The sequence below is a fragment of the Triticum aestivum genome, chromosome 2D (genome assembly GCF_018294505.1).
Source record: "Triticum aestivum cultivar Chinese Spring chromosome 2D, IWGSC CS RefSeq v2.1, whole genome shotgun sequence".
Classification (NCBI taxonomy): domain Eukaryota; kingdom Viridiplantae; phylum Streptophyta; class Magnoliopsida; order Poales; family Poaceae; genus Triticum; species Triticum aestivum.
In genome coordinates this window covers 168,303,794-168,312,639 of record NC_057799.1, presented here as the reverse complement: position 1 = coordinate 168,312,639, position 8,846 = coordinate 168,303,794, and positions in this window count along the sequence as shown.

Genomic DNA, 8,846 nt, shown 5'->3' with positions numbered 1-8,846 from the left:
AGTTAATGCGAGGTTCTTCCCGCCTGGATGGTTCAGCTTGGTCCACAGTAGGCTTCTTCTGCTTGGCAGCCATCTTAGGGTCGATGCCAGGACGCCCAAGTGCCTTGTGCTTCTCACCTTAATTGTAAGCTTGAACACACTTTGCAGCCAGAAGCTTCATTTGCTCTCGAGAACCTTTGGCTTCTTCACGTTTCTTGTGAAACGCTTCCTTGAGTTCATGCAACATGACCTTGAAGTTTTGGACATCTGTCACACTGAGCTTGGCCATGTGCTTCTTGAACTGAGCCTTTTCATAGTCGATCTTGCGCTTCAGCTCAACACTTTTCTGAGCAAGAGCCAGCTTAGGAGCAATGGCGCCATGGAAGGAGACGCTTAGCCCAATGGGAAGTTGTAGATCTTCAAAGCTGAGATTGGGGGTGTCAAACCACTCATCAATGAAGTTGTTCAATACTTCCACGTCAAAGAGAGGCAAATCATTGAAGATTTCCGCCTCTTGCTTGCTCTTTATCAGCTGCTCAAGAGCATCATCAGCAAGATCGTCATCACTCGACAGATCAATGGTGCCGTTCTCATTCCTCAGGACGGCAGCAGGGGTTAGAGCTGGACCAGGAGTGTGCATGGGCTTCTTCTTCTTCTTCTCAGACTTGGAGATGCGTGAGAGATCTTCAGACTGCACACTTGGTGCAGGAGGAGCAGTGGCCAGAGGCTTCGCTCGCGAAGCTTTTGGTGCAATGGAAGCCTTCGAAGCCTTGGGTTTCTTCAGCTTCTTAGGCTTCGGTGGTGCAGGCGCTTCGTCAGAATCAGCGTCATCTGCAGGTTGATCCACGTCTGTCCCTTGAACCATAATATGAGTGATGAGACCTTCTAGGTTGTAGAAGGGCCCAACAAGATTGGGTTCAACTTCGCGTGTGCCATCGGCACGAGGAGCAGAGGGACCTGGGTTGAAGTCTAATCCCCGTGACTTCTTGTTTTCTTTGGCCGAGTTCTTGGCAAACTGGAAGTTGCGCTTGAATAGATTGTCGTCACGAAACCATAGTAATGAAGATGGGTCGGCATCAGCGGGCTGCGGTCCACGGACCATGGAAGGGTAGAAGCCTTAATCAATGGCTTCAGCTCTGGACCTAGATGGAAGATTTTTGTACAAGATGTCTCCCCAAGGTCGCTTGATGGCATTCTTCTCAGCATATTTCTGGATCATGAACCTGTACTTGTACCATTGTTCTGCCCAATATCTTAGAATCCATTGGATTCGTGTTTTGCGCTGATTATAGTCCTCCTCTAGATCTGTCTTGTACAGCTCATAGAGGACTGGTGGCAAATCCTTCGATGTGTTCCCACGGCGCTGTCTGCCACCCTTCCTTGCAGACTTATCAGTTGCCATGAAGTTCAGACTGAATGGCTTCAACACTGTCAAAGGCTTCCGTCTGCTGGTCATACAGGAACTGGCTTCGGGAGAGTTGATATGATGCTGTAAGAATTCTGCAAATGAATGCAGACTATGAGAACCAAGGGATTCTCCCACGGACATGTACATGTGAAAGCATTAGATATGCGAGGGAAGGGGAAGAGGTCATATGAATTCTCAGAAGATTTTGAAGATAAATCAGTTTAGAAGACATTGACCTCATAGGGCGAAGACATTCACTTATATGTTGAGATTTGGTTCCAGATTTGTATGAATCCAATAATAAGTAGAAGTGAGGAATCTAACTACGTGTGGAGCATAAGTGAATATACTAGGCATCATATGAGATGCAGACAGGATAGATCCAAATTTGTGGAGGCAGAAACCACTTTTGGTAGAAAGGATGAATCTATAGGATCAAAAAGAGGGTTTTAATTTACCACACAATGAACTGCTAGACGGAGTAGAAGATGAGGCCGAGCAGTTCGATCTTCCGTGCCCTAACTTGCTGAAGGAGGACACCTACGGCGGCAGCGGAGAAGACGATGTCCGCGGCCGACGTGAAGACGGCGTCGAAGAGGTTGCGGCAGCTAAGCGCTTCGTCGCTAGCGTCGTCGAGAGCTAGCGGTGGCGCTAGGGTTGGTCGAGGTGGAGAGGTGGAAAAAAGATTTTGACAGAGATTGGATGTGCATTTATAGGGAAAGGGACGGCACAGCGCAATTACGCAGGTGCCCCTGGCGGTTCAATCTGAGGGACACATGGCAAACATGCAACACATTGGGAGTTGTCCCATGTTCCCACGCAGGCCTGGACTGTCGGGTGGTCGTTCTGGCTTCTCCGGGTTTCAGGCAATAAGAATTGAGCATTTAAAATAGATTTAATGTTTGTCTCTGTATCTTGTGCTGACAAGGACGCAAAGAAGACATTCAACAATTTCAACAGAATGCATATGATTTGGATAGATATAGTTTGAGATAGGAAGCATAGAGAGGTTAGGGTCCGATCACATTCAGTTAGTTCAAAAGATTCAAACGAGAAGATATAGCTATAAGTGAATGCTGTAGAGGACAGAACACTAATATATGTATATATCAGAATACAACCAAATCAACATAGTGAAGATAAACATGAAGTCTTGTTAATATTGAAGCAAACCAAATGCGAAGACTTAGCATATGTAACGCCATGAGCAAAACACTTCAAAGAAGAATTTGGTGGTGGCGTTACCCACCGTATAGGAAGTATTAGACCCAGACACGACGCACAATTATCATGGCGCTCCGAAGTCGAATTCCGCATTAATGTATTCACACTCAGAGTGTAAGTCTTCGTTGATTGAAGACATACATTGCTTCGTGTGTTGCACATCTAAGTCATCAACATGCATAAGTGTTAGGATGTGTGCCTGATCACAGGACATTTGAGGATTCCAAGATATTTAGCTCACACCGCAACTTGCAAAACCTTTTCTCATCCAAGCGATTTGTGAAGATATCTGCCAATTGCTCTTCAGTGTTGACGTGTACGATATCAATATCTTCCTTCATGACATGATCTCTGAGAAAGTGATGACGAATTTCAATGTGCTTTGTCTTCGAATGCTGAACTGGGTTGTTGGCAATCTTGATGGCGCTTTCGTTGTCGCAGTAGAGTGGTACTTGTTTCAGATGGATGCCATAGTCCTTGAGTGTTTGCTTCATCCATAGAAGCTGAGTGCAGCAAGATCCAGCAGCAATGTATTCAGATTCAGCAGTGGAGAGTGATACACAGTTTTGCTTCTTTGAGGACCAACAGACAAGTGATCGTCCCAGAAAGTGACATGTGCCTGATGTAGAGTTGCGATCCACCTTGTCACCAGCATAATCAGCATCCGAGAATCCAACTAGATCAAACTCTGAGCCCTTTGGATACCACAATCCTAGTGTTGGGGTGTAAGCCAAATATCGAAGAATTCGCTTCATAGCTAAGTGATGCGATTCCTTTGGTGCCGCTTGGAATCGAGCACACATGCAAACACTAAGCATAATATCTGTCCTAGATGCACATAAATAAGTAAAGAACCAATCATGGAGCGGTATACCTTTTGATCAAACTCTTTACCATTGGCGTCAGGACCCAGATGACTCTTGGTTGGCATTGGCATCGTGTAACCTTTGTAGTCTGGCATTCCAAACTTCTTCAGGCAATCTTTGAGATATTTCTCTTGAGATATGAAGATGCCATTGCTTTGTTGACGAATTTGAAGACCAAGGAAGAACTTCAGCTCACCCATCATTGACATCTGATATTGCTCTTGCATCATGTGTCCAAATTCATCACTGTATTTCTGGTTGGTGCAGCCGAAGATAATGTCATCCACGTATATTTGGCACACAAACAGTTCACCATCATATGTCTTCATGAAGAGTGTGGGATCTAGGGAACCAGGTTTGAAGCCTTTGCTCTTCAGGAAGTCTTTGAGTGTATCATACCAAGCGCGAGGGGCTTGTTTGAGGCCATACAGTGCCTTGTTAAGCTTGTATACCATATCAGGATGTTTTGGATCTTCAAAGCCAGGAGGTTGTGCAACATACACTTCTTCTTCAATCTTGCCGTTGAGAAATGCACTCTTCACATCCATTTGATACAGTAGGATGTTGTGATGGTTTGCATAGGCTAGCAATATGCGAATAGCTTCAAGCCTAGCCACAGGAGCAAATGTTTCATCGAAGTCAATCCCTTCAACTTGAGTGTATCCTTGAGCAACGAGACGAGCCATGTTTCTGACAAATTGACCATGCTCATCTTGCTTGTTGCGATATATCCATTTTGTGCGTATTATGTTGTGCTTGCGAGGGTCAGGACGCTTGACAAGTTCCCAGACATTGTTCAGCTTGAACTGTTGAAGCTCTTCTTGCATAGATTGAATCCACTCAGGTTCCATGAAGGCTTCAACGACTTTCTTGGGTTCAGATATTGAGACAAATGCAAAGTGCCCACAGAAATTTGCTAGCTGTGTTGCTCTTAAACGAGTGAGTGGACCAGGCGCATTGATGCTATCAGTTATCTTCTCAATCTGTACTTCATTTGCAACACGAGGATGAACTGGACAAAGATTTTGCTCTTGCTGATCATTGTCATCGTTAGGAGGATTGTCTTCGGGCTGAGCATTGTCTTCAGGTTGATTAGGTGCAGAAATGATAAGTTCCTCTCCAGGCTGTGCTTCATTTGGTATGATTTCTCCAGTTCCCATGAGCTTGATGGATTCACTAGGTGGAACTTCATCTAGCACAGTTGGCAGGTGCTCTCTTTGTGAGCCGTTAGTCTCATCGAACCGCACATCCACAGTTTCAACCACTTTATAGTGAAAGAGGTTTAAGACTCTGTAGGAGTGCGAATCCTTTCCGTAACCAAGCATAAAACCTTCATGTGCTTTTGGTGCAAATTTTGAAGTGTGATGTGGATCCTTGATCCAACACTTAGCACCAAATACTCTGAAGTAACTGACATTTGGCTTCTTACCAGTGAGGAGTTCATAGGATGTTTTCTTCAGAAGCTTGTGAAGATAAACACGGTTGATGACATGACATGCAGTATCAATAGCTTCAGGCCACAACTTTCTTGGAGTCTTGTATTCATCGAGAATCGTCCGAGCCATCTCAATGAGTGTTCTGTTCTTACGCTCCATGATGCCATTCTGCTGAGGTGTGTACAGAGCTGAGAACTCATGAGTGATGCCCAATGTATCCAGGTAAAGATCGAGGCCGGTGTTCTTGAACTCTGTGCCGTTGTCACTTATGATATGCTTGATCTTGACGCCATAATTGTTCATGGCATGGTTGGCGAAGTGTCTGAAGACATCCTGCACTTAAGTCTTGTAGAGAATTATATGCACCCATGTATATCTGGAATAATCATCAACAATGACGAAGCCATAGAGACAAGCAGTAGTAGTGAGAGTAGAGTAGTGAGTAAGGCCAAATAATTCCATGTGTAGCAGCTCGAAGGGTTGAGATGTCGTCATGATTGTCTTCGAGGGATGCTTGGCCCTAGTCATCTTTCCAGCTTCGCAGGCACCGCACAAGTGATCCTTCTTGAACTTGACGCCCTCGATGCCTATGACATGCTTCTTCTTTGCGAGAGTGTGTAAGTTCCTCATGCCAGCATGCCCTAGCCTCTGATGCCAGAGCTAGCACTCTGACGCTTTTGCTAGAAGACATACTGCAAGCTGTGGTCCTGCTGAGAAATCTACCATGTACAGATCATCTTTCCGGTACCCTTCAAAGACTAGAGACTTGTCAGATTCCATTAGTACAAGGCAACGATATTTTCCAAATATCACAATCATGTTCAAGTCACAAAGCATTGAGACAGACATTAAGTTGAAACCAAGGGATTCAACAAGCATCACTTTATCCATGTGCTGATCCTTTGAGATTGCAACTCTACCTAGACCCAATACCTTGCTTTTACCAGTGTCAGCAAATGTGATGTGACTTTTGTCAGATGGACGTAAAGTTGAGTCCATGAGAAGACTTCGATCACCAGTCATATGATTAGTGCATCCGCTATCCATAATCCATTCTGAAGCATGAGCTGTCATACCCTACAGTACAGTTAGGGGGATAGGGTTCACCAAGAGTATTGTGAAGCATAAACATTTGACGCACAAGAGGATTATCAAAGCTCAGATCAAGACTAGGACTGATAGGATGATTGGCAAGTGATTCAGGAAAAAAATACATAGTAAGACCATTTGGGCATTTGATCTTGCGCCCTACAAGATGTTTTAGGTCCCCAACATTAGCATCAGACGCCTTTGATTTCCGGCTGGAGACCTTTCCGTGCAAAAGAAAGTTAATTCTTCTTAACCACCCACATCTTTAGGGGTGGCTTAGAAGCAATGAGTCTAAGTGCAACATCTGAGAACTTTGGCTTTGAAGCCCTAGCAAATAGCCTTGCAGGAGGTGAATAGTGCTCATATGAATAAGCAGAAAAGTTCTTAGTTTTATGAACATAGTGATTTGAAGAAACACGCTCATATTCATAAGTCTAAGTATGGTTTCCCTGCAAAACATTGGAGTTAGGGTGACTCAGGCGAGTCCTCTGTCTGTATGAAGCCTTTGGACCATATGAAGCTTTTTGGTTGGGATTTGTCTTCTTGCCAGGCAGTGTCATGATGACATTCACAGGAAGATTCTCAAGACAACTTTTGGGAACCCAGATCTTCTTTATAGGTGGCCCATTCCTGCAGTTAGTACCAATATACCTGGCAAACACTTCACCATTCTGATTCTTAAATAGTTTATAGTTTGCATCAAAGGATTCATCAATGATAATAGGGTTAGAACAAGTGAAACCAGATAAGGTGGATGGATCCACTGAAGGTCCCTTTGCAGCAACCCATGTGGTTTTGGGGTACTACTCAGGCTTCCAGTAGGAGCCATCAACATTCATTTTCCTCTCGAACCCAACACCCTCTTTCCTAGGGTTTCGGTTCAGAATCTGCTTTTTGAGGACATCGCACAGTGTCTGATGCCCTTTGAGACTTTTGTACATCCCTGTTTCAAGCAATGTCTTCAACCTAGCATTTTCATCACCAATAGCAGTGGTATCCTCAGCAGAGGGGTTAGTTACCACATCAACAGTTGAAGATATTGCAACAGTAGCAGCAGTAGAACATTCAGCAACAGAAGCAGTGTTATCACGCTCAAGGCATTTTAGACATGGTGGTTCAAATCCTTCCTGAGCGGGACTGATCTGTTGAGCGCGAAGTGACTCATTCTCTTTTTGAAGATCTTCATGAGCCGCTCTCAATTTCTCAAGCTCTTGCTTCCTTTGAAGATAATCATAGGAAAGCTTTTCATGAGTGGTTGAGAGCGTTTCATGAGTACTTTCAAGTTCCTGGTACTTAACATGAAGATTTTTTATCTCTTCAATTAATGACTGAGAACGGGTCATTTCCGCGTCCAACAGGTCATCGCTTTTGTCTAACAATTTTTGAGTATGTTCCATAGCTTTCTATTGTTCAGTTGCATCTTTAGCAAGTGTTTTGTAGCTGGGTTTGGATTCACAATCAGAGTCATCTTCACTTGATGTTTGAAAGTAAGCATCGCGTGATTTTACCTTGGCATCACGTGCCATGAAGCAGTAGGTGGGAGCAGAGTCGTCCTTGTCATTAGCATCAGCGTTAGTGATGGGGCCATTATCTTCAGTGTTGAAGATGGACTTGGCAACGTAGGCTGTAGCTAGAGCCAGACTTGCAACGCCAGGGTCGGACTCCTCCTCAGACTCCACCTCTGCCTCCTCAGAAGCAGACTCCTCCTATGAATCCATCTCCTTGCCAACAAAAGCATGAGCTTTGCCAGATAAGCTCTTCTTATGAGATGACTTGGATGAGGACTTGGAAGAAGACTTTGAGGATTTCTTCTTCTTCTTGTCATCAGAATCATATTCCTTGCTCTTCTTCTTCTTCTTCTTCTTCTTCTGCTTCTTCTTCTTCTTCTTCTTCTTCTTCTTCTTCTTCTTCTTCTTCTTCTTCTTCTTCTTCTTCTTCTTCTTCTTCTTCTTCTTCTTCTTCTTCTTCTTTTTCTCATTGTCCCACTATGGACACTCAGAGATGTAGTGTCCAGGTTTCTTGCACTTGTGACATATTCTCTTCTTGTAGTCATGAGTGGATCGTGAAGACTTTCTGAAGCCCTTCTTCTTAGTGAACTTCTGGAACTTCTTCACAGGCATAGCAAGTTCCTTTCCAATGTCTTCAGGATCATCAGAACTACAGTCAGATTCTTCTTCAGATGAGGAAACAACTTTCGCCTTCAAAGCACGAGTTCGGCCATAGTTGGGACCATAGATATCTCTTTTCTCAGATAGATGAACTCATGTGTGTTGAGCCTCTCAAGTATGTCAGACGGGTCGAGTGTCTTGAAGTCAGGGCGTTCTTGTATCATCAGGGCAAGGGTGTCGAATGAGCTGTCAAGTGATGTCAGCAGTGTCTTGACGATTTCATGCTTGGTGATCTCAGTGGCGCCGAGAGCACGAAGCTCATTTGTGATATCAGTGAGGCGATCAAACGTGAGCTGGACATTCTCATTGTCATTTCTCTTAAAGCGGTTGAAGAGATTGCGAAGAACATTGATCCTTTGATCTCTCTGGGTTGAGACGCCTTCGTTGACCTTGGAGAGCCAGTCCCAGACTAGCTTCGATGTTTCCAGAGCACTCACACAGCCATACTGTCCTTTGGTCAGATGACCACAGATGATGTTCTTGGCAGTAGAATACAGTTGAATGAACTTCTTGACATCAGCAGGGGTGACACCTTCACCAGTCTTGGGAACGACATTCTTGACGACATACCAGAGGTCGACATCAATGGCTTCAAGATGCATGCGCATCTTATTATTCCAGTAGGGATATTCAGTTCCATCGAAGACGGGGCAAGCAGCGGAGACTTTGATTATCC